A 27,324-nucleotide genomic window follows, 5' to 3' on the forward strand; every position below is an offset into this window, starting at 1 on the left:
CAATGACAATGGGCTGCTGACGCGCCCTATTCCTATCAATACCTCCTCGCCTGACTATTTTTGAAACTTTAAGATTCCTACAGATTTTTGGTCACAGAATGTTGGCATGTATGTGTATGCCATCATTATGCTAGTTCTATTTTTGAAACTTTAAGTTCCTACAGATTTGTGGGTACATAATGTTGGCATGTATGTAGGATCGAACATCAAGGGTGCCTGAAGCATCTAAACAGGAAGACTCTGAAACCATCAGGAGAGAAGTGTGCAGGATTCTCTAAAACCCTGAGATTGAGAACAAAGAAGGCGATGCCAAGAAGGGCAGGAACCAGTTGCAACATGATTCTGAAGAGTGTGCTGTGTTTCTTAGTTGTATGTATTTTCTTTTTATCGAGTCCCTGCCAGCACCTCCATTCTGTCCCTTCTATTGGATAGCGCGATAGCACGGGAACAATGACGTCTCCTGCAGAGGAAGCTCTGCTTGCGGAGTGACGCACTTCCGGTGTCATGCGAGGAGCCCTGCTTGCGGGCGACGCACTTCCGGTGTCATGCCAGGGAAGCTCTGCTTGCGGAGTGACGCACTTCCGGTGTCGAGTGGAGGAGCCCTGCTTGCGGGCGACTCACTTCCGGTGTCATGCCAGGGAAGCTCTGCTTGCGGAGTGACGCACTTCCGGTGTCGAGTGGAGGAGCCCTGCTTGCGGGCGACTCACTTCCGGTGTCATGCCAGGGAAGCTCTGCTTGCGGAGTGACGCACTTCCGGCGGGGGACACACTACCGGGATGTGCACAGCTTCAAAGCTGAGGGAGTGCAGTTGAGAGGGTAATAAAGCTGGAGGGGCCGCTGCGTGGGCCCTCCATGTCATGATGGAGGCTGTCATGTCAAAGGGAAGGATCCCAATGTCACCTAAGGGGGGGTCCTGTCACTGGGAGGGATCCTAATGTCACCTGGGGGGTCCTGTCACTGGGAGGGATCCTAATGTCACCTGGGGGGGTCCTGTCACTGGGAGGGATCCTAATGTCACCTGGAGGGGGGGGTCCTGTCACTGGGAGGGATCCTAATGTCACCTGGGGGGGTCCTGTCACTGGGAGGGATCCTAATGTCACCTGGGGGGGGGGTCCTGTCACTGGGAGGGATCCTAATGTCACCTGGGGGAGGTCCTGTCACTGGGAGGGATCTTAATGCCACCTGGGGGGGGGGTCCTGTCACTGGGAGGGATCCTAATGTCACCTGGGGGGGTCCTGTCACTGGGAGGGATCCTAATGTCACCTGGGGGGGTCCTGTCACTGGGAGGGATCTTAATGCCATCTGGGGGGGGTCCTGTCACTGGGAGGGATCCTAATGTCACCTGGGGGGGTCCTGTCACTGGGAGGGATCCTAATGTCACCTGGGGGGGTCCTGTCACTGGGAGGGATCCTAATGTCACCTGGGGGGGTCCTGTCACTGGGAGGGATCCTAATGTCACCTGGGGGGGTCCTGTCACTGGGAGGGATCTTAATGCCACCTGGGGGGGGTCCTGTCACTGGGAGGGATCTTAATGCCACCTGGGGGGGGTCCTGTCACTGGGAGGGATCCTAATGTCACCTGGGGGGGTCCTGTCACTGGGAGGGATCTTAATGCCACCTGGGGGGGTCCTGTCACTGGGAGGGATCCTAATGTCGCCTGGGGGGGGGGTCCTGTCACTGGGAGGGATCCTAATGTCACCTGGGGGGGGGGGGGTCCTGTCACTGGGAGGGATCTTAATGCCACCTGGGGGGGGGTCCTGTCACTGGGAGGGATCTTAATGCCACCTGGGGGGGGGTCCTGTCACTGGGAGGGATCCTAATGTCACCTGGGGGGGTCCTGTCACTGGGAGGGATCCTAATGTCACCTGGGGGGGTCCTGTCACTGGGAGGGATCTTAATGCCACCTGGGGGGGGGTCCTGTCACTGGGAGGGATCCTAATGTCACCTGGGGGGGGTCCTGTCACTGGGAGGGATCCTAATGTCACCTGGGGGGGGTCCTGTCACTGGGAGGGATCTTCATGCCACCTGGGGGGGTCCTGTCACTGGGAGGGATCTTAATGCCACCTGGGGGGGGGTCCTGTCACTGGGAGGGATCCTAATGTCACCTGGGGGGTCCTGTCACTGGGAGGGATCCTAATGTCACCAGGGGATTAGGGGGGTCCTGTCACTGGGAGGGATCCTAATGTCACCTGGAGGGGGGTCCTGTCACTGGGAGGGATCCTAATGTCACCTGGGGGGGTCCTGTCACTGGGAGGGATCCTAATGTCACCTGGGGGGGTCCTGTCACTGGGAGGAATCCTAATGTCACCTGGGGGGTCCTGTCACTGGGAGGGATCCTAATGTCACCTGGGGTGGTCCTGTCACTGGGAGGGATCCTAATGTCACCTGGGGGGGTCCTGTCACTGGGAGGGATCCTAATGTCACCTGGGGTGGTCCTGTCACTGGGAGGGATCTTAATGTCACCTGGGGGGGGGGTTCCTGTCACTGGGAGGGATCCTAATGTCACCTGGGGGGTCCTGTCACTGGGAGGGATCTTAATGTCACCTGGGGGGGGGGTGGTCCTGCCACTGGGAGGGATCCTAATGTCACCTGGGGGGGTCCTGTCACTGGGAGGGATCCTAATGTCACCTGGTGGGGTCCTGTCACTGGGAGGGATCTTAATGTCACCTGGGGGGTCCTGTCACTGGGAGGGATCTTAATGTCACCTGGGGGGGTTCCTGTCACTGGGAGGGATCCTAATGTCACCTGGGGGGTCCTGTCACTGGGAGGGATCCTAATGTCACCTGGGGGGGTCCTGTCACTGGGAGGGATCCTAATGTCACCTGGAGGGGGGGTCCTGTCACTGGGAGGGATCCTAATGTCACCCGGGGGGGTCCTGTCACTGGGAGGGATCTTAATGTCACCTGGGGGGTCCTGTCACTGGGAGGGATCCTAATGTCACCTAAGGGGGAGGTCCTGTCACTGGGAGGGATCCTAATGTCACCTAAGGGGGAGGTCCTGTCACTGGGAGGGATCCTAATGTCACCTGGGGGGGTCCTGTCACTGGGAGGGATCCTAATAGCACCTGGGGGGGGTCCTGTCACTGGGAGGGATCCTAATGTCACCTGGGGGGTCCTGTCACTGGAAGGGATCCTAATATCACCTGGGGGGGTCCTGTCACTGGGAGGGATCCTAATGTCACCTGGGGTGGTCCTGTCACTGGGAGGGATCCTAATGTCACCTGAGGGGGGGTCCTGTCACTGGAAGGGATCCTAATGTCACCTGAGGGGGGGGTCCTGTCACTGGGAGGGATTCTAATGTCACCTGAGGGGGGGGTCCTGTCACTGGGAGGGATTCTAATGTCACCTGAGGGGGGGGTCCTGTCACTGGGAGGGATCCTAATGTCACCTGGGGGGGTACTGTCACTGGGAGGGATCCTAATGCCACCTAAGGGGGTCCTGTCACTGGGAGGGATCCTAATGTCACCAGGGGATTAGGGGGGTTCTGTCACTGGGAGGGATCTTAATGTCACCTGGGGTGGTCCTGTCACTGGGAGGGATCTTAATGTCACCTGGGGGGGGGGTCCTGTCACTGGGAGGGATCCTATTGTCACCTGACGGGGGGGTCCTGTCACTGGGAGGGATCCTAATGTCACCTGGGGGGGGGTACTGTCTTGTCACTGGGAGGGATCTTAATGTCACCTGGGGGGGTCCTGTCACTGGGAGGGATCCTAATGTCACCAGGGGATTAGGGGGGTTCTGTCACTGGGAGGGATCTTAATGTCACCTGGGGGGGTCCTGTCACTGGGAGGGATCTTAATGTCACCTTGGGGGGGGTGGTCCTGTCACTGGGAGGGATCGTAATGTCACCTGGGGGGGGTCCTGTCACTGGGAGGGATCCTAATGTCACCTGAGGGGGTGTCCTCACTGGGAGGGATCCTAATGTCACCTGAGGGGGGGTCCTGTCACTGGGAGGGATCCTAATGTCACCTGGGGTGGTCCTGTCACTGGGAGGGATCTTAATGTCACCTGGGGGGGTTCCTGTCACTGGGAGGGATCCTAATGTCACCTGGGGGGTCCTGTCACTGGGAGGGATCTTAATGTCACCTTGGGGGGGTGGTCCTGTCACTGGGAGGGATCCTAATGTCACCTGGGGGGTCCTGTCACTGGGAGGGATCCTAATGTCACCTGGTGGGGTCCTGTCACTGGGAGGGATCTTAATGTCACCTGGGGGGTCCTGTCACTGGGAGGGATCTTAATGTCACCTGGGGGGGTTCCTGTCACTGGGAGGGATCCTAATGTCACCTGGGGGGTCCTGTCACTGGGAGGGATCCTAATGTCACCTGGGGGGGTCCTGTCACTGGGAGGGATCCTAATGTCACCTGGAGGGGGGTCCTGTCACTGGGAGGGATCCTAATGTCACCTGGGGGGGTCCTGTCACTGGGAGGGATCTTAATGTCACCTGGGGGGTCCTGTCACTGGGAGGGATCCTAATGTCACCTAAGGGGGAGGTCCTGTCACTGGGAGGGATCCTAATGTCACCTGGGGGGGTCCTGTCACTGGGAGGGATCCTAATAGCACCTGGGGGGGGTCCTGTCACTGGGAGGGATCCTAATGTCACCTGGGGGGGTCCTGTCACTGGGAGGGATCCTAATATCACCTGGGGGGGGGTCCTGTCACTGGGAGGGATCCTAATGTCACCTGGGGTGGTCCTGTCACTGGGAGGGATCCTAATGTCACCTGAGGGGGGGGGTCCTGTCACTGGAAGGGATCCTAATGTCACCTGAGGGGGGGTGGTCCTGTCATTGGGAGGGATTCTAATGTCACCTGAGGGGGGGGTCCTGTCACTGGGAGGGATTCTAATGTCACCTGAGGGGGGGGTCCTGTCACTGGGAGGGATCCTAATGTCACCTGGGGGGGTACTGTCACTGGGAGGGATCCTAATGCCACCTAAGGGGGTCCTGTCACTGGGAGGGATCCTAATGTCACCAGGGGATTAGGGGGGTTCTGTCACTGGGAGGGATCTTAATGTCACCTGGGGGGGGGGTCCTGTCACTGGGAGGGATCCTATTGTCACCTGACGGGGGGGTCCTGTCACTGGGAGGGATCCTAATGTCACCTGGAGGGGGGTACTGTCTTGTCACTGGGAGGGATCTTAATGTCACCTGGGGGGGTCCTGTCACTGGGAGGGATCCTAATGTCACCAGGGGATTAGGGGGGTTCTGTCACTGGGAGGGATCTTAATGTCACCTGGGGGGGGTCCTGTCACTGGGAGGGATCTTAATGTCACCTTGGGGGGGTGGTCCTGTCACTGGGAGGGATCGTAATGTCACCTGGGGGTGTCCTCTCACTGGGAGGGATCCTAATGTCACCTGAGGGGGGGTCCTGTCACTGGGAGGGATCCTAATGTCATCTGGGGGGCGGTCCTGTCACTGGGAGGGATCCTAATGTCACCTGGGGGGGGGTCCTGTCACTGGGAGGGATCTTAATGTCACCTGGGGGGGTCCTGTCACTGGGAGGGATCCTAATGTCACCTGAGGGGGGGTCCTGTCACTGGGAGGGATCCTAATGTCACCTGGGGGGGTGGTCATGTCACTGGGAGGGATCTTAATGTCACCTGGGGGGGTCCTGTCACTGGGAGGGATCCTAATGTCACCAGGGGATTAGGGGGGTTCTGTCACTGGGAGGGATCTTAATGTCACCTGGGGGGGTCCTGTCACTGGGAGGGATCTTAATGTCACCTGGGGGGTGGTCCTGTCACTGGGAGGGATCTTAATGTCACCTGGGGGGGTCCTGTCACTGGGAGGGATCCTAATGTCACCTGAGGGGGGGGGGTCCTGTCACTGGGAGGGATCCTAATGTCATCTGGGGGGCGGTCCTGTCACTGGGAGGGATCCTAATGTCACCTGGGGGGGTCCTGTCACTGGGAGGGATCTTAATGTCACCTGGGGGGGGTCCTGTCACTGGGAGGGATCCTAATGTCACCTGAGGGGGGGTCCTGTCACTGGGAGGATCCTAATGTCACCTGGGGGGGTGGTCCTGTCACTGGGAGGGATCATAATGTCACCTGGGGGGGTCGTGTCACTGGGAGGGATCCTAATGTCACCAGGGGATTAGGGGGTTCTGTCACTGGGAGGGATCTTAATGTTACCTGGGGGGGTCCTGTCACTGGGAGGGATCTTAATGTCTCCTTGGGGGGGTGGTCCTGTCACTGGGAGGGATCTTAATGTCACCTGGGGGGGTCCTGTCACTGGGAGGGATCCTAATGTCACCTGAGGGGGGGATCCTGTCACTGGGAGGGATCCTAATGTCACCTGGAGGGCGGTCCTGTCACTGGGAGGGATCCTAATGTCACCTGGGGGGTCCTGTCACTGGGAGGGATCCTAATGTCACCTGGGGGGGGTCCTGTCACTGGGAGGGATCCTAATGTCACCAGGGGATTAGGGGGGTGCTGTCACTGGGAGGGATCCTAATGTCACCTGGAGGGGTCCTGTCACTGGGAGGGATCATAATGTCACCAGGGGATTAGGGGGTGCTGTCACTGGGAGGGATCCTAATGTCACCTGGAGGGGTCCTGTCACTGGGAGGGATCCTAATGTCACCTGAGAGGCGGTCCTGTCACTGGGAGGGATCTTAATGTCACCTGGGGGGTCCTGTCACTGGGAGGGATCCTAATGTCACCTGGGGGGCGGTCCTGTCACTGGGAGGGATCCTAATGTCACCTGGGGGGGTTTTGTCACTGGGAGGGATCCTAATGTCACTTGGGGGGTACTGTCCTGTCACTGGGAGGGATCCTAATGTCACCTGGGGGGGTCCTGTCACTGGGAGGGATCCTAATGCCACCTGAGGGGGGGATCCTGTCACTGGGAGGGATCCTAATGTCACCTGGGGGGGTCCTGTCACTGGGAGGGATCTTAATGTCACCTGGGGGGGGGGTCCTGTCACTGGGAGGGACCCTAATGTCACCTGGGGGGCGGTCCTGTCACTGGGAGGGATCCTAATGTCACCTGCGGGGTCGTGTCACTGGGAGGGATCCTAATGTCACCAAGGGATTAGGGGGATGCTGTCACTGGGAGGGATCTTAATGTCACCTGGGCGGGTCCTGTCACTGGGAGGGATCCTAATGTCACCTGGGGGGCACTGTCCTGTCACTGGGAGGGATCCTAATGTCACCTGGGGGGGTCCTGTCACTGGGAGGGATCCTAATGTCACCTGCGGGGGTCCTGTCACTGGGAGGGATCCTAATGCCACCTGAGGGGGGATCCTGTCACTGGGAGGGATCCTAATGTCACCTGGGGGTCCTGTCACTGGGAGGGGTCCTAATGTCACCTGGGGGGGGTCCTGTCACTGGGAGGGATCCTAATGTCACCTGGGGTGGGGGCGGGGCGTCCTATCGCAGAGAGGGATCCTGTCCACTGAGTGTGAAAGCATCCTGCCACTGCGCCTCTTGCCCCCACCACCCACATATCAAAAAGGCGAACTCTATTGATTGTGTGATCGGCTATGTACACAAAGCTGCATCATATGTGACTGCCCTCAAAATACGCATTTACCATTTCTGCAGCGCCCTTTTGGATTTGGAAGCATTACACAAATCCAGATAAAGGCATCTTTGCTCACATGTGCAGGCAAAGGATACCTGCAAACGCCATGTTGAAATGCGCGCCCACCCTCCCACCATTCTATTTGGAGACGGCCTTCCAGCCTCTTTAAGTTGATTCTGGGAATCTATACCTGGTTTCCTGTTATAACTACAAGACTACGAGTCCCGCAATGCAGTTCAGTCATTTAACACTGGCATGCTTCTTGTTATGCAGGACGTTAATAAAATGCGCAATGCCTCATAAAGGATAAACACATTGTTTTCATGTCAACCAAGCAGACCCGGCAGGGACTAGCATGCATGGTTAGTGTGCTATTTACTTTACCATAGATGCAGATTATGGGGCTTTTAAATAATGCTAAACAGCCCATCTCAGTGAGCTGTGGCTTGATAGAGAAATGGGCCATTCCCACACACGTGTCTACTAATGCCTGCAATAAGACAGGCCAAGCTGGTTACTTAAAAGAAACATAATGAGTGGAAATGCCTGCAGCCTGTATAGTGCTGCTGAGAGATCTCTAACATTTTAGGAAGCCTGTGATCAGCACTTCCCTGGCAGGAACACATAAAAGTAACCCTTAATTAGAAAATCAGAGACTTTAAAAAACACCCTTTTCGGGGATGCAGAGTGCCGCCATGCCTCTTCAATATTGACTGCTCCAGCCCTTCTGAACCTCAGAGCAGCAGCAACTCTGGGCCTGCTGCGAAAACCCAGAGACTCCAAGCTATTCCCCGGAGACCCAGAGAAGAGTGAAAACTATGAGTCTCTGGGATAAACCCAGAGGTTAGGCAGGTATCATTGACTGGTGTGTTTGCAGGAGAGATACTGTCACCAGACTCTGTCTGGCACTTCTTGGAAGCTGACCTTATAATCCACCCTTGCATTGACCTTGTAAAGAATGCTGCCCCCAGTGGTGTCTACAGGAGGTATCCTTCCCCCACCTTCTGGGTGCACCGTGCAGGCCCCAGCCATACATGCCAACAATACGAAACATCTTGGAGGGAGATTTCATCAGATCAATCGGGAGACATACATATTCCCATAGGAATGCATTGGGGCTAGAATAATTTTAGGCAGTGGAGTAACTGCTGAAAATGCTGGTGGGGACATGACATCTAAATGAAAGGTGCCCCTGCCAAATGAATGGGGACAAAATGGTGTGCCACAAAAGTTGGGGGGACAAACGCCTTTGTCCCCCCCCCCTTAAAATTACGCCCATAATTTTAGGTGGGAGAATGTGAAAAATAGCAACATTTTTCCTTAACTAAATCTGTTGAGTTGGCATGTATGCCCCAACTCCTGTGTCTAATCCCACTTTGGGGGGGGGGCATTGGACAGCAGTTTTTAAAGCTAGTAATGAGTGGGAGCCCTTCTAATCCTCCTTCCTTTGAGCCCATGAAGCTGAATAGCTATTTCAATTTTCTTTGGTCCATTAGATGCGTCTTTCACCCCAATTCAGAGGCTATTAAATGCAAATCATGGGAGGCGTGGGCCATACAAACAGTGATCCCAACAGTTAAGCCTTTAGTTTCATCATAGGGCAATGGTTGTCATACGTTTTTATGCCAACCCTCCCTTGAAGAAACATTTTTAAAGGTGGGGCTCCTCCGACTATACATACCGCAAAATCCTCACCGGTCCCCGTCTCGTGTTGGCAGCCTTTCGAGGACTGACTTCCAGGGAGCCTTGGTGAAGGTAAGCTGGTGTATGATGGTCCCTCGTAGCTCGGGAAGAGGTCTCCTTGCCAGGTCCTCTCTTGGATCAGTTCTTCGAGACACGACAGCTTTCAGATTGCGTCTAAGGGAAGCAGCAGCAAAACCTTCCAGCTGGGCTTCAAGGTAAGCATCAAGTTTCGTCTTCAGCTTCTGAACGATTCTAGTCAGTGAGAGGTCCCCAGGTATACTGTTCTGTCTCTCATCCACACTGCCGAGCCAGGCTCAGGCATGCAATCATTCAGAAGGGCATTCAGCCAGCCAATTAGGCTCACAGTGCATTCAGGCCATTCATTTCCATCCAGACACTTGCAACAAGGAATGTGGATTGGGACAAGAACCCAGCCTTTCAGCACGCCACACTGGATTCATACCATTTCGTGCAGGGCTGTCTCATTCTTTGTGTCACACACTAGAAACCAGACACCCATAACATGAAATGTATATTGCTCACACACTCCATTCACCCAGGCCCCCCCCCCCCAAGGGTGTCCCCACAACATGCAGTCATTGGGAAGGCTCCAACCAGTCGGGCCTGGACTTCCCCACAGTACCATATATGGAACTTCCACCCAACAGCCCGTCAGTAAGGGGAAGGGACAGAGTCAGGGTTTCCAAGGACTTTAGAAAAACAAAGTAACAGAAAATAGAAAGCAAGAGGCCACAGGGGCCATCTTGTCTCCTATCAGGAATCAACTGATTCCAATGGCAGGGCCTGGGTATCCCAAAATAGAGGATACTCGGAGCACCTGTCAAATTCAGCATGGAGCTGCCACCAGCACATACCCTTCTCTGTGGGTCACCCACAGGTATGATATGATATTTTATTTGTATCGCGCTCGTACACAAGTGTTTCAGAGCGCGACTAGGCAAGGGAGGAGACCAGGGGAGAACACGACAACGGCGATCTTACTAAGCACAGTGACACTGAGAACGCGCAAGTGCATGGGAAAGGGAAAAGGTAGAAAGTGCATTGAAGGGGGAGAGTGGAAAGTGCAGAGGAGAGTAGATAACTAATAATAAATAAAAAATAAATAGAAAATGGAGGCAGTAAACAGTGGTAGCACAGCCAGCAGGTGACAAGTGCTGTGTTTAAGGTAAGTCTGATAAGTGCAGAAAAAGAAGAAAAATGGGGGGGGGGGGCTGTATGGGTACAGATACTGTCCACAGACAGGGGACACAGGGTGGCCGGGTGCATAGTGCCAAGAGAGAGCAGATCAGCAGGGGAGAGTGGGAGCGAAGGCAGAAGCAAAGAAGAAGGTCTTGAGGTTCATCCGGAACCGGAGGTGATTCTCCTCAAGTTTTAGATTGGCGGGGAGGCTGTTCCAGATGGAGGCCCCAGCCGAAGATAGAGATCTACCCCCAGCTCGTTACTTTGAAAAATGATTGACCCGGAGGGAGTTAGAGGTAGAGGAGCGAAGAGCTCGAGAGGGGAGGTGCCCAAAAACATACACTAGGGTTATAGGGTTGTACCCCAGCCCATGGGTGCCATAAGGGTATCGCAAGAGTCTTCACCACAACCAAAAAGAGGAAGAGCTGCAGTGCCAGGAGTCCCACATGGACTCCTGTGCAGACAACAACACAGAACATACATGAAAGAGAAGTATAGGACATGGAGGCCCTGTCCCTCCAATGCGTTTCCAGCATCACACTTCTACACCTCTATTCTTAATTTTTCATGCAATGCAACTAAAGAACATAGCACCAAATGAACAGCTCGTAATGTAGGAGGAGCGAGCGTGTTAAGGCATTTTGACATACTATTCATGAATGTGTTTAGGTTTTCTTGCATACTTGGGGATAAAAATGGCAGCGCAGCACAGATTTGAATCCCGATTACGCGCTTAGAAACCACTCGTTGGTATTCAGTGTGTTATAAAAGAACAATTATAATTAAAGCTCCGTCTCAATGGATGTTCTGCATCAGTCACTTCACCAGTCTCTGTGTTGTTGTGACTTTCTTTTAGGTTTAAACAGGACTGAATAAATGAAGAGCCTGCTGATGGCTCCTTTTGGGATGTAGGATCTTCATCCACAGTGACCGGCTAACTCATTGTATTAAGATTGATTGATGATGCTTTATTTCAGTAACCATAAAAGCACTTTTACAGAAATCCACTCTAAACATAAACCTCTTACAAATTCATCTATTCTATTTAGTCTATACAGAGATGCTCCCATATATAAAAGGTCCGGAAACAGAAACGGTGCTCCGTTAGCCCGGGCTCCATTTATCAAGAGGCTCCCGTGTGCCAACATCTGCACCATGTTGGTTGTCTTCGCTGCTCTGTACAAGCCACAGTGATTCCGGACAGTATACCCCCTGCCAAGCCCAGGAGCACCAGGTTTCCATGGGTGGCGAGCGAAGAATCTCCCAACAAGACGAGGTGCAAACACATGAGATGCATTCTCCCAATATCTTCCCAGTTCACCCTCCAGTAACGAGTGTCACATGTATCCCGTACCTCGTATTGAAGGGGGTTGGGGGGACCAGATCCTGAACACTGTGTCTGTGAATGTAGGACTTCAGCAGTGAACAATACACAATGCCCAAATGGACAAAGTATCAACTCCATACCATAACACCACTAGTTATTTATTCAAACATGTTTCACACCGCTTATATTATCTAACCCAACTGATCAGGGTAACACAGACACATTAACATCTCAGTAATTCATCACATCATTTTAACACATTTCAAATAAAAAGGCTGAGGCTTTGATGCTTGTACTTGGGAGGTTCTGGCATGGGTAATGTGAGTTATTTAGAAGAAACAGTGAATGGTGGTTGTGGTATAGACACGTACTTGTTACATAATAATGTGGTATTTTTCCCTGTACCTTCATTTTTAGGCCTTCTTTGATGTTGAATGGACCTCTAACCAGACACCTCAGATATTGTGTTTCTTTTACCTGATTGATTGCCCAGCTTTTTTCTTGACGAGATGTCTTCCAGTGTCTAATCTGTGATCACGGATGAGAATCACGATTCTTTGCGCGTGGTAGGGTGTTTGGGATCTACTGGTTCATGGCAGACTTTCATGGACAGAGGATATCAACAAAGTTGTAACGCACACTCACCAACAGCCCTTCGCTCCGCTACCTATAACTCTCTGATGGTCAGACGCTTCTCCAGGCAGAGAGTGGGGGGGGTAGATCTCTCTACTCTGTAGATGCCTCCCTCTGCAAGGGCCTCCCTGCCCCTCTCAAACTTGAGTTGGACCACATGAAGTTCCAGAAGCAGCTCAAAACTTCCTTTTCTCTGCTGCTTTCTCTCTCTGCCTCCCCTGCTGACCACCTGTCTGTGGCACCGACTGGTTGCTTGGCTACCGTCAGAGTCTCATTAGGAACCAGGCTCTGCCATGAGCTATCTCCCCTGCACCGTCTCCGGGCATACCACACACTTAGGGGGTGTAACTGCAACCTCTACAGTCCCCTGCTTCCTTGCACTCACCCAGAGCAATGCTGCCCTGTTTGCACTTCCCTCTCCCTGGCACTTGCCCCTCTCCCTTCCCCCTGCACTTGGCGTTATCCCACTTGTACAATCTGAATGACACAAGGCCTAGTAAGATTGTTTGTCTTGTCCTCCCTACCATGTCTTTCGCACCTAGTAACACTTGTGTACAGGCATGTACAGGCATGTTATAAATGACATGTATCATAAGTATAGTGAGCAGGGTGTACCAAGCGGATGTCCCAAATTAGAACCCTGGTGTAAAATCTGCCACTGTTGCCAACAACTTTGCGTTGTGTGTAGAACACAGATCTTGCCATGCATGTTCATGGCTTCTAGCTGCTGGGGAGAACTAGTACAGCTGATCCAAAACAGATCTGGTCATGTGGTTTAATGGGATCGCAATGCCTCGCTGGAATCCAAATTTAAGCGAGTACCCGGAAATTGCGCAGGATTGTTTGATTGGGGCTGCCCTTGCTTGGTTGGCAATCCTGTGAATGGAAGCTAAGTTTGTACTCCACCGCCAAAGGGATTCTATTTAATCAGTGGGTCTTCATCCCTACCATGTTGTTCCTCGGGATAAGTGCCAAAGGACAGGAAAAGAAGCCATCCCAAGCGGAATCTGGCAGACCTGCAAACCTTCCCAGGCTCCTTTCTGAAGGCAAAACTCTGCTGCCGTTTTTGCGCATCAGCAGAGTTCAACGAATAGAGAAGGCCGGTAAGATATTTCAGCGGGTTGAGTGCTCGCTGCTGCGATCTGAGTGTGATCTGCAGGTCGCAGGTTCGAATCCCGGCAAGGCGAACTCAGCCTTTCATCCTTCCGAGGTTGATAAATGAGTACCAATTTAGGTTGGGTGATATTGTATGCAAATATGTGCTCTGTAAAGCGCTTTGGATGAAGGCGCTATATAAATAACACATCATTATCATCATCATTCGCCCAAAGAGACTAGCTAGTTCTGCACTTCTATTCAACCTCTGCCCGAAAATGCCTGTCAGCGACGGACACACAGGCAAAGGACAGTTCTCGGGCAGGGCTGTCTCATTCTTTGTGTCACACACTCTATTCACCCAGGTCCCACCCCAAGGGTGTACCCACAGCATACAGTCACTGTAGAAAGACATTTTATTTATTGAACGTATAGTTAGAATAGAATTTCCTGAGAAGAAACACAAGTTTAAACTTCAATAATAAACATGCAGTACAAAATTAGATAATACAAATATCTACAGTTACATTTTCTACTGTTCCATCAAACTAAAACCTTAGCTTAAAACTCAATACATAAAGAAGTATCCAGGATGTTTCCATAAGTAAACTGGTAAGACATTATACAAATGGTAGAACAGGTGGTACTGCATTATCAAGGCTGTATTCTTAATCCACTCTAGTTAGTTGGTTTTACGTTTCACTTTAAGAAGAAAAGATATCAAGTCTTTCTCGTGAGAGTCTATAAGCCGAGCATGACTTTACAAGATGCGGACCATTCCTCCAAGGCATTATAGCTGTGCCAATTCTTATGTTCTGCAGGTTTTTCAAACAGGGGCCTAACATGTCAGCATAGAATTGCAGCACTTTGAAGTCCCTTTTGGGCTCTCAAATATATCAAGCCTAACTTGTAACGAATGACCCCATGTTGGCACACATTTGGCCAAAACCAGCACTCTTTGCCAAATAAGTGCTTCAATTCTTGTCCAGTCAGCCACGACCGAGGCCAATCTGAGCCCCACACGTTAGTCTCAGACAGATATTCTGTGCATAAAACCTCATCAACGGAGCAATATAAAACTGCCCAAACCGTTGACCAAAGATTCCCATTTGAGCAGCTGCCCCCTTGCTCTGGCTCACACATTATTATAAACTTTCAGTTTTGACGGAATAGAACGAAACGCCACACCAAGTACTTAAAATGTCTACCAGTTTCAATGCAGGATTTTTTTGTTTTTAAACATAGGCAACTTTCCTCTCTTCCTCGCCGATTTTCATAATTACAAGTTTGTTTTTTACCATTTTAATTTTAAGATCCATTGATAAAAGAAGGTTAACACCCACTCATGCATGCTTTTGGTCGCAGATGACCAAATCATCGGCAAATGCCATATATTAAAGAGCCAACTGGACCAAGCCTGGAGGGTTAGGCAGACATGTACACAAGAGGCAGCCATGTCATGAATCTAGAAATAAAATAAAAATGGAGCGAGGACCCAGCCCTGTGGCAACCCTCACTGCGTCCTGTGCTGATCTAGCTGTATCATAATCATTGAACCCGAATGCAGGCCTATCGAGATATTCTGTGAAGAGGCAGGACATCCCTTGGCAGCCATTCTTCCCCATAGCTTAGTCTGTGACAGGTCCAAGAATGCCAGGGGAAAAGGTCTACCAGTCAGCTTGACCTGCACTGTCAATAATTGTAGAACAAAACAATTATGGGAAGTACCCAAGTTCTTAAACCAACCTTAACAGTAATCAACTAGACCTACATTCTCAACCCATACACGGAGATCTCTGGGACCCAGGCCAGAAACACCTTGCTGGCTGCCTGTGGCAGGGATATTGACCTGTTATTCAAAGGGTCAATTCTGCTACCCTTTTTAAAGATTTCAGTTATCACAGCTTGTCTTCAGGATTCTGGCACAAGTTGGGTTGCTAAAATGTTATTAAACAGCTGGAGTAACACAGCTGCCTATAGTTCAGGGTTGGGTTTGAAGGTGACATTTGAGAGCCCATCTGGACCTGGGGCACAGGATGATTTACATCATCTTAGAAACTTCAGAATTAAATCGTAGTTCAGAGAGAGTCTCCAGAGGTCATTTAAATTACACAAAGGAATAGGGTTGTGCGCATCCTTACCTCTATACAACTTTAAAAAGTGGTCAACCAAGTGATTCCTGTGTAGGTTGAGCCTGTAATGAAGCCTGAGTACCCGGTGCTTTCAATAGGGCCCAGAAAAAATGAGCGTCTTTGTTCGACAGGGCTCTGATCATATTTTCGAAATCCCTGGGTAACATTCCAGCTTTATGGGTCTTTAGCCCATTTTTGTAGGATTGTTTCTCCAGCATGGCGTCTGCAATGGATTCACATGCTCATGAATATTCCCCGTCGTCAGGCTGGGAATCCTCGGTAAAGAAAAAATCAGTTTCAGTTTAGTTTCTGAACTGTCTTTCTACTAGTAACCAATCACTGGTCTCTGGGTCATACTGCCCCCAGCCAATGACTGCCCTCTACCTAAACCATCTTCAGATTTTTACTGCACGTTCAAGTGTTGGGAGTCCTCGTGCTATAGCTCTCGAGCTTTTACTGCGTTTTGCGATTTTTCAAAGAGTTTAATCTCATTTTTTCGGTCAATCGAGCCTCAAGCGCCACCATTTCTACTTCCGATCAACGGGGACCCGTTTTGGATTTTTCTACGCCCCTCAAGGGCGAAGTTTTCGTTGAGTTTCACTTCTTGGAGGATTCCAGAAGATCTTTGAGGCCTACCCCGCGTGGACATGACCAGGACAAAGGAAACACGACACTCGGATCCAAGCTGTTCAGGAGCTGCCTTGGATGCGGATTGCAGAATGTCTTCCAGGAGGACAAGCATTCTAGATGCCTCTACTGCTTTCACGACAAGACAAAACGCACGCAGAGAAGGACTGTGCAATTTGCAAGAACATGTCGGAACGGACTATGAAGGATCGGCATATCCGCCTCACCAAATGGCTTGAAGGGAAGAGCCCAGCGGTAGGTGAGAAGAAGAAGAAGTCTGAGTGGTCTTCTAAGACCTTTGAGGGCGCTCCGGCGACAGGGGCCTAACAAAAGGCAAACACCGCGAGTCCGCAGGCACCGGGAGAACCGATCGGTCGGGCTCCTTGGTTGCCAGGCAGGGTGCACTTTCACTGACGCCATCAACCACGAGCCAACACTCTGGCTTGTGGAAGAGGAAATAAGAGAACCTGGGTAAGCTTCGGGAGAAGTCCCGGTCGATCCCGATGGAGACAGCCGAGGGGGAGCAAGGCGGTGACCACCCCCCAAGGCGAAGGCCTCAAGCGCGTCCAAAGTCGTGAAGGCCTTGATTCACCCGGCTAAGGCCTCTATCGAGGGAGTTGTGGTGGCCCTGGCGAAGCCTGTGGAGGCTACCCCAGTGGAGGCGACCTCGGGGCCCCGAGTTTCCCTGCCACCACAGAGGGAATCCTCTTTTCAACTCATCGATAAGATCCCCGTGAAAACCCCGGTGGAAAAAGAGGCGGGGGCCCGGTGGCCATCACAGACACAGATACAGCCTCTGAAGAGGAGCTGGCTGGAGTCGCGAAGATCCTGAACAAGAGGTTCGAGGAGGTCCGGTCCCACGGGAGGGATCCCAACGAGGCGGACGAAGAAAGCGACGGTGGTGCCGACGAGGAGCCCGGGGAGGCAGAGGATTCCACTCCCCAACCGTTGCGCCCGTCGCAGCCGGTACCTGGGCCAGAGGACAACTCTGGAGCAATCTTGATGGCGATCCAGGCCTTGTGTACGGAGATAAGGACAAGGTTGCCCTTACCCCCAACAAACGATCCAGCGGAGCCTGGACCGTCGGGAAGGCCTCCAAGCAAGCGGAGGAGAATTCATCCCCCCCGCCCTTCCAGCCTTCACGGCCTTCGCAGCCTTCATCTCCTTCCCCTGACCCAAGGGATGACATGGGAACAGAGACGGCCATGACGGGGACGGATGACGACGGTGGGGGACGACGGGATGGTCCTTCCATCACCACCCCCTCGGGCCTCCCCGCCCGACGAAATTGGCTCCTTCCACGCCATGATCGCCAGGGCATCCGAGCTCCAAAGAACAGAAGAAGGAAGGTTTCCTCTATCAAAGGCGTGAGGCAAAGAGGAAGACGGTCCTCTCGGTTCCATTGCTTGACGACATCTGGGACGAGGGGCTGTCGCTCCTGAAGAACCCATCCACGATTCCTGCCAAGAGAGACCGGTACGAGAAGAAGTACCGGGTCCCGGATTCCGCCCCCATGTGCCTTAGGGTGCAGCCGACCCCCGGATTCGGTCGTCTCTGCGTCGGTCAAGAAGAAAGCGGCGGGGGGGTGGCTTCAACTTCGACCTCCCCGCCAGACGGCGACGGGACGAAACTGGACGCCATGGGACGACAGGTCATCTTGTCGGCGACGACGATTAAAGCGGCCAACGCCCTCGCGATTGTAGCCCGCTACGACAGGGAGCTGTGGTTCAAGATCGCTCCCCTGCTGGACTTCCTCCCGGACGACAAGAGGGCTGAGGCCCTGGAGATCCTACAGGAAGGCGAGGTGGCATCGGACCACGCCATAACGGTGGCCATGGATATTGCTGACACCGGCTTCCGCCAGATGGGCAACAGTGTTTGCCTTCGCCAGCGTGTTTGGCTCAAGGCAACCGATTTCCGCCAGGACGTGCAGACCAGAGTTCTGGACATGTTTTTCGAGGGGAACAACCTGTTTGGCAAGACAGTGGACGAGTCACTGCAGGCCATCAAGGCCGACACATAGACGACTCGGGCTTTGGGGGTTTTGCAGCAACGACGGCCGCCCTTTCGGAACTCCGGAGGCAAGCAAGGTGCCTCCAAAGGAATCGGCGGCGGCTCCTCGACGTACCGCCAGGCGGCCCGCTCTTCGTCGCAGGAGGCCTACAGAGGACGCGGCAAGTCAGGAGGATCCCGTCTTCGTCGCCAAGGAGGCCAATCCGGCAAGGGCGCTGCCAAGCAGGACTGAACCGGCCGTAGCGTTGGGCCCCCACCTGAGCACCCCAGTGGGAGGCCGGCTGGCGAAGTTCGTCAGCATGTGGGAGTCCATCTCCACCGACAGATGGGTGCTGGATGCCCTGGCCCGTGGGCACACTCTAGAGTTTCTAAAGAAGTGCCCCCGCATTCCACCCGTCGCCAGGAAGGAAAACCACGTCCCTCAACTGCTGCTGGAAGTAAGGGCGATGCTAAAGAAAGGAGCCATCGAGCTCGTCCAAAAGAGGCTCCGGGGCACCTGAGTGTACTCAAGATACTTCCTCGTAAGAAAGAAGTCCGGCGGCTGGCGACCCATCCTGGACCTTTGTCGTTTAAACAAATATGTCAAGTCCCAGAAGTTCCAGATGGGCACCCTCCAGCACGTGCTGGGACAGCTGGCGGAAGGAGACTTCCTATCGTCGCTGGACTTGGAGGATGCCTACTTTCACATGCCCATTCTAAAAGGACATAGAAAGTTCCTCAGATTCAAAGTCCAAGGGCGACACTACCAGTTCAAGGCCCTTCCATTCGGATTGAAGTCGGCCCCCAGGGTATTCACCAAGTGCCTAGCACCAGTGGCGGCACGGCTGCGTCTGCAAGGGATCCACATCTACCCCTATCTGGACGACTGGCTCATCTGAGCAAAGACAAGAGAACTCGCTGTCGGGCACACAGCGAAGACCGTCCAACTGCTCACGGATCTGGGATTTTCCATCAACTTTGCAAAATCCCACTTGGTTCCGTCGCAAGTCGCCCTGTTCCTGGGAGCCAGGCTCGACACAGTGGCGCGAGTAGCCTCTCCATCGGAGGAAAGGACGAAGGCCATCCTGGGCAAGGTGCAACGGCTGTCGACCATGGACGTGGCCAGGGTGAGGTCCATCAAGTCCCTTCTCGGCATGATGTCCTTGTGCATCTACCTTGTCCGCCTGTGCAGGCTGCGGATGCGTACACTGCAAGAGTTCCTCAACGCCCGTTGGGTGCAAGTGGCGGGCAGCTTCGAAGACAGGATCTCGCTCAACGAGACCTTCCGCTGAGCGATCCGGTGTTGGTGCACCCGCGCGCATCTGGCGGCTGGTATGGACTTCCAGACCCCGGCACATCAGGAGACGGTGACGACAGATGCCTCCCTGGAGGGATGGGGAGCGCACACCGGAGATCTCCACTCAAGAGACCTTTGGCTCCCGGAGGAGAGGTCACTCCACATCAACTTCCTGGAGCTCCGAGCCGTGTTCTGGGCCCTCAGGTCGTTCCTTCCGTCCCTCAAGGGCAAGGTGGTGAGGATCTTCACCAACAACACCACCACAATGTTCTACATCCATAAGCAGGGAGGCACCAGATCCCCAGCCCTATCCAAGGAGGCTCAGGATCTGTGGCACTGGGCCGTCTGGTTTATAGTACTTAATTTCGACGGAAAAAATGTCGAAAGTCATAATTTCGAGAAAAAAAAATGCAGAAAAAAAAATGAATTTATTTTATATACGTTTTTTAATCAAAATGGGGGGGGGGTTCCCCCCAGCCCCCCATTTTTTGTTTTGTTTTTACCTTTTATTTTACATACTGAACCCCAAAAAAAGAAATAAATAAAAAACTAAAGAATTCAATTTTTTTTTTTTTCTCGAAATTAATGTCATTAGACATTTTATTTTCGATATTATGACTGACCACCGGGCCGTCGCCCAAGGGATGTTTCTGGTACCCTTCCACCTGGCAGGAATAAAGAACACCATTGCCGACTCACTCAGCAGGGAGCTGCTCTCGTGCCACGAGTGGGAACTGCGGCAGGATCAAGTGGATCTGCTATTCCAACGATGGGGCAATCCTCAGATCGACCTATTCGCGACGGCTACGAACACCAAGTGCCAGAGGTTCGCTAGCAGGTTTCCCCAGCCGGGGAGCATGGGCGATGCCTTCTCATTCCCCTGGGACGGCCTGTTCCTGTATGCGTTCCCACCAGTGCCGTTGCTGCTGCGACTCATCAATCAATTCAGACGGTCCCAGTGCAGGATGATCCTCGTCGCACCGGCGTGGCCGAGGCAGATCTGGTTCCCTGACCTTCTGGACATGTCCGCGTTCCCCACAGTCAGACTGCCGACGGACGCGGATCTCCTCGCCAGAGAAGGAGGCGCCATCCTCCACCACGAACTGGGGTCGCTGAACTTTCAGGCCTGGCTCCTGCAGCACTAGAGTTTGGAGGGTACGATATCCCGGTGGACTGCAAGGAGGTGCTTGCAAAAGCCAGGGCGTCCTCGACTCTCAAGTGCTATGGACATAAGTGGAAGAGGTTCTCTGTCTGGTGCCGTGCACTGAAGATTAACCCTCTGCGGATTACGGCCCCTCAAGTGCTGCCGTACATACTGTCGCTGGCCAAGGCGGGGCTAGCGCACGCCTGCATGAAGATACATCTAGCAGCGATTTCCCACTACACCAGAGCTCCGGGGCGATCATCTCTGTGGTCCCATCGCCTGGTGAAGGAGTTTATGAAAGGACTGTTCCGATCATTCCCGCCGGTGAAGGCTCCAACGGGAGCTCAACGTGGTGCTGTGCAGGCTCATGGGGCCGCCATTCAAGCCTCTGCATTCGGCACCGTTGAAGTTCCTATCGTGGAAGACTGCGTTTCTTGTGGCCATCACCTCCGCACGACGAGTGGAAGAGATTCAGGCCCTCTCCTGTAAACCTCCATACCTGACTTTCCACGAGACGAGGGTGGTACTGAGGGCGCACCCCTCCTTCATGCCCAAGGTGCCGTCGGACTTCCATCTTAACGAGCCGTTGGTGTTACCTGTTTCTTCCTGTCGCCTTTGTCGCCGGCTGAGAGGACTTTGCACTCGCTGGATGTAGCTAGAGCGCTGAAGTTCTACGTGGACCGCACAAAGAGCCTTCTGAAGACATCACAACGGTTTGTGATCTTTGGACCTGTGAACCAAGGGAAGGCCCTCTCGAAGGCTTCCATTTCCAGATGGCTCTCCGGCTGCATCATGCACTGTCACCGGTTGGCAAACCGACCGCTGCCTGGCCGTCCGAGAGCCCATTCGACCAGAGCGATTGCTGGTACCACGGCGTTCATGTCTGGTGTACCCCTGCTGGACATCTGCAGGGCTGCTACGTGGAGGTCGACGCACACCTCCACGAGATTCTACTGCGTCGACTGGGATTCCAGGGAAGAGTCCAGGGTCGGCCAGGCTGTGGAATCTGATAAAATCAGGATGCCTGGAATTGTTATCATTAGAGAATCAGTACTCTTTGTTAGAGAACCAATACCCATTATTACCCATTGTTAGAGAACCATTATTTAGTATTATCCCTTTAGGAATCCAGTTATTCATTCATCCATTGTACATTATTGAAGTAGACATTGCATTACTAGACTGCCACTTGCACGGTCGTATTTGAAGTAGCGCTTTAGAGACACAGTAGATTTGCATCATGACATGTAGAGATGATGTTATGTATTATGCATCTACAAGGGAATTGGTCAAGAAGGCCACTAAAAAGACCCAGCGCTAATGCCAAGGAATCAAGGTTGTAGCACAGGCAGCGTTCAACTGTTAAGTTGCGGGTACCTTGACCTGGTTACCCACAGAAACAATTAGGAAATAAAGTCAAACAGTGAATGCGCCAAGTTACAAAAATTGCATCAAAGTAATTTTGTATAATATTGTGAACTTTTAATACAAGACAGTCTGACACGTGTTTCGAGCAAAAGCTCTTCCTCTGAGGCAAAAATTCCTTGTCCAATTGGGTAAGCAATTCATGAATAAAGCTCCTTTTATTCATTCGTCTGCCGGAAGGCCGTTATTTATATTTGAAGTTCCAATTGCAATTGGCTATCAGAATTTGGTATTACAATTAAATATCGTCCTTACTTTGATGAATTGCTTACCCAATTGGACAAGGGATTTTTGCCTCAGAGGAAGAGCTTTCGTTCAAAACACGTGTCAGGCTGACCTGTATTAAAAGTTCACAATATTATACAAAATTACTTTGATGCAATTTTTGTAACTTGGCGCACTCACTGTTTGACTTTATTTCCGTATTATGCATCTATGTAGCTTAGGCTGAGAGAGACGTATTGTTTGCACTAGAGAGAACGAATGAGGCCTGAAATGACACGAAGAGCCATTTAGAATGACACATTGTTATGCTTTGTAGTTATGCATGGAGAGACACCATGTATGTAGAGTGTGCACTTAGAATGAGTTTGCACTATGTAGTGCTTGGATTTGCGAGAGTAAGCACTAGATAGAATAAGGCCTAAGGATCATGAAGTCATTTCTGATGGACACAGAGAAGTTGTTTGCACCGCGGTGTGTGAAGATTGTTTTGAGTTAACAGTGTACAAGTATTCGTAAACATTGGCAGGCACAGACAGACAACACTAACCCATGTCCGAGTGGGGAGAGCGAAGGAAGCTAATCAGCATAGCATGGCTTGTGTGCCGCGGAGACAGCAACAGTGGGGGCAGCGCCATGGAGTGGGGAGATGGGAGAGAAGCCTTTGCAGGCAATGAGATGCTTTGAACACGGGCACAGAGAGAGGCAGAGAGAGCCAACAGTGGAGTGAATGGAGAATAGATGGAATTAGATGGTGTTTTACAGGCACTGCACACAGATGGCCATGAAAGAGATATGATGTCCAATGTCAGATTGACACAGCACACGTAGTGACCAGAACACGAAAGAACATAACACAGACTGACCGGCACTGCCTGAATATAGAATGCTGACAGAAAGAGACATTCCTAGCTTAGAGAACGAATGTAACCATGGGAATGGGTGCGTCATTGGAAGAGTATAACCAGAAGTGAAGAGAGGAGTTTTTTAGTCTGGTTGTTGGTTGGAGATGGTGCAAGATGGAGTACGAGATGCGATGAGAGAGGTGTCTTGGTGCAGCAGAATCTGATGAGGCCTTGATGAGATAGATCTGGCAGAGAGAGAGAGCTTGGCCGAGCTTGGCAGCACAGGTGACCAGATCTTGAGGCCTGCCACTGACTGATTGCAGAGTCGTGCATAGAGGAGAGACTTGACAAAGACAGAGCTGGAAAGGAGAGAGATGCAAATAGGAAGTATGGTTTATAGCCTAGACTAAACTGATTGATTAGACACACAAAGAGCTTTGGGTTTGGGTGAAGGGGAAAATCGGACAGGGATTGTCTTAAGAGAGTGAGTGTGAAGTATGGTGTGGATTGGTGTGGATTGATCCTGCATGAAGGAGAGACGCTTGCTTTAGACTGCATTAGAATCACAGGCTAGAATCACAGGCTTGCATTAGAAGCCTGTAAGACTTATAGTTATTGCATGGTAGATTTGCACCAAAAGTATAAAAGGTGCAAATTAGATATGTGCAATAGTTTTAGGAATGCTAGCATTATCATCATGCTTTGCTGTGCATAAATGAATGTATTCTATTGTTATAATTGAATCGATTCATGTGTTCTCTTTGTGTCTTATGTTATTTGTGTCCACAGTAGTAAGATAGGAGTATGTTGTTAGAAGTAATCTAGGAGTAACACAGTGCACATAAGGCCTGATATACGAATGCAGGAGTGGGGGTATAGTGATCCACAACCCCTAGGAGATTGTCTAAAATTGTCAAAGACCGGTGCATGTTGCCCGGGGGGCGGGGGCTAGACCGTGATTAGGATTTGGTTTTACAGACTAACAAGGCAGTGCTGCACAACCTGTTCGCCTGAAGGTGGGCCTGGTGAGGAGGTAAGAGTTGCTTAATGTTGAGTTGATGAAATGCTTAATGTTGAGCCTTGCCACTTCCCGTGGTTGTGCATTTGTGTATTGCTATGTATTCTTATATTCATGAGAATGTGAATCCATGCCAGAGCCCATGCTGGAGAAGGAACAAGTTACTTACCTGTAACTGTTGTTCTCCAGCATGGGTCTGGCATGGATTCACATGCAAACCCTCCCTCCTGCCCCTCTGCGGCTCTTCTCTTGGTCCTACTGCCACTTTGCGTGCTACCAAATCTGAGGAGGGCTGCCAGAGGAGGGCTTAGGTAGAGGGCAGTCATTGGCTGGGGGCAGTATGACCCAAAGACCAGTGATTGGTTACCTATAGAAAGACAGTTCAGAAACAAAACTGAAACTGATTTTTTCTTTACAGAGGATTCCCAGCCTGACGACGGGGAATATTCATGAGCATGTGAATCCATGCCAGACCCATGCTGGAGAACAACAGTCACAGGTAAGTAACTTGTTCCTTCTGATGCCTAATCTCTGTCCCGCATTCAGTACTGCTTGCACTAAGTCTCCTGATTGTTAAACATAGCAATTTTCTTTTATGCCGGAACTTCTGGGTCAAAGCAATGGTTTCTAGCGGACCTAGAGGTGTGAGCTACCAGATCCCCGTCCCTTCTTGGATCTCTCAGTATGCCTTGAACAGTTTGCATAAAGTATTCCGATTTGCAGAGGCTCGAGTTTGAATCATAAACTCTGGCGTTTACCATACTGTTAAACCTCAACTCCAAGGGCGGCCTCCATGACATTACACAGTTTTTATCTTTAACTTCAAGACTACCCTCTATTGTTTGGGCGGTGTTAGGCAAGATTGTATGCAGTACCCTGTGGGAGACTGCACCAGCCTTGTCCTCTTGGCAATAGTTAACCCAACCTTTGGTATAAGCATGTACTACACAAGTTGGTAGAGTGACTGAGCAGCCAGGCTTATCTCAAGAGGGGTCAATGTGAGCTGTAGGATTGCAACATGGAGTTTCACTGTGACAGGTATCCAAACACTTACACTCAAGGATTCTTGATTAAACACTTATTTATTAATTTAACCGTCGGTTTGAATAAGCTGCCTTTAGTAGGGAGCAAATATGTAGCACTTAAATATACTTCAAAAATACACACTCAGTTTATACCCACAGATCAAAAAACAAGTCAGAAGAGTCTTCAGGGAGCTGGGACAGCCAATGTCAATTGAGCAAAGTCTAGGGGAGCTGGAGTTCTTCTTGAAGCTAAGTAAAAGTCTTGGACAATGTTATAGAGAGTTTTTGTTGAAAAATAAATCACTGTTGGGCCACGAGCTGGGAGGCTTGTGAAGGGCAAAGCTGCAAGCAACTCTGCAAAAGGTAGCAAAGACAAGCCTCAACTGAGAGCTAGCAATGCTACACAACAAGAGTACCCCTTAGTTCACAGTACCTTAGGTCTGAAGAAATTGTTTCCCGCTGGCTTCCTTTCCTGTTGTAGGTCCTGCAGATCCTGTTGTTCCTGGGCCTCAGTCGTGGGGACAAGAGGGAGGACGTCTAGGGACTCCTGCACAATAGTTTGAAGGCCGGTGGCAGCAATGGCAAACTGCAGATCAGCGGCACTTCACGGTTTCAGCTTCTTGTGAATAGCACCTTGTAGACTTTCCTCACATCTGGGGTCCAGCTTTCTGTTGATGTGGCTCAGGCTTGGCCAGTCCTGCTTCATGGGAGTCCAGAGGATCTTCCTGGAGCTCAGGTCTGACTTAATGACGATGCATTGGATTCTGGTGTTCCTCTCCCTGGCAATAGGTTCCTGCAGCAGCAATGGACGTACAGCCAGCTCTGAGAGGATTTGCAGATGAGTTGGGGTCGATTGGTCCCACCAACCCAAGGGGAGAAGTCGTTCTTTGCAGGGCTTCTCTAGTAGAGGCGAATTCGGAGCTTCAGCACTGCAGCAGGGCTTCACCAGGCAAACCAACGGCCCAGGAGTTACAGCAGGCATCTCTTCTGAGTTCTTCTTCGGATTCCTTCCTCCAGTGGTCGACCCTGCCTTCTGTCTAAAAGACCTTGCCTTTTATGCAGGTTTCGCTCATTCATTCGCAGCCTAGGTGTCACTCACACAACAGGGTGGCTGTCCTCCAAGGTCAATCACCTTTGGGTGCGTTCCTGTAACCAAGGAGACTAAGCACAGGGAGTTTCGGGCACCTCTCTTGCTTCCTGCCCCGCCAGACACACTGGCGCCAGAGGCAGGCTTCACCAGTGAACCCCGCCAAAGACAAAACGACCAAAGGGACCAAACCTGGTTTGGTGCACAGAGTAAATCTCAAGAAGGATCTTTCCAACAAGAAATGGCGAAAAAAGTAGACCGGGTCCATTTTGACAAAATGGGCACCCATGGGTGCTTTACTGCAGCTGCAACTGCTGCTCACGGTAGAAACACACAATGGTAGGAAAAAGTAAACCATTGCGACCAGTCATTAATTGTAGAAAGGGTAATATAAAAATGTTACAAGAGAAACTAGACAAAGTGGATACTAAGTAACCCCTCCAGCACCCTATTGTAAGATGGTGTGTGCTGGGTCTAGAAAGTTACAAAATGTAAGTAAAGTCAATTTCACTTCACTGCTCTTGAAAACAGTAGTTTATCCATGAGAAGGTATTTAAACCTTTGGGAAATCTAAAGGACTCCCCTGTGCCACTGCACTGAAGGTGCTGTGTCACAATGTAATACGAAGATGCCTATGGAGTTTGTCAGACTGCAACACCAAAAGAAACAGTGTCCACATTACAGAAAAATACATGAGAGAGTGGGGAAAAAGGTCTCACTCTCTCCAGGATAAAAAGTCCTAAAGTCCGATCTCTAAATTAGAAGGGAATTAACACATTTCTGAGAATGCTCCCTAACAGGCAGTAATGACGTCCACAACAATACACCAGTCTGAACACAGAATACATTGATCTCTTTTCGGAGTCGCAACCACAGCAATTTCCAGCTTCCTTTGGCCTCTGCACTGTTGTTAGGCAGAATCCTGTGCAGTTCCCTTAGGGAGCACTGCAAAAAGATTAAGACTCCAGGTGTGGCCAGTAAACCCACTTGGTAGCAGTCTGTACCACACAAATTTACCTGGTAGCTGTGGCTGAGCAGTCAGACTTGCCTC

General features: G+C 51.6%; 1 pseudogene; it reads left to right on the forward strand.

Moving 5' to 3' along the window:
- Positions 1–577: 577 nt before the first annotated feature.
- LOC138473377 (zinc finger protein 271-like) overlaps positions 578–27,324 on the forward strand; it is a 195,957-nt pseudogene continuing 169,210 nt past the window's right edge.

This window comes from Ambystoma mexicanum, chromosome 8 (assembly GCF_040938575.1).
Source record: "Ambystoma mexicanum isolate Mex_15411 chromosome 8, UKY_AmexF1_1, whole genome shotgun sequence".
In the NCBI taxonomy this organism is placed as follows: Eukaryota; Metazoa; Chordata; class Amphibia; order Caudata; family Ambystomatidae; genus Ambystoma; species Ambystoma mexicanum.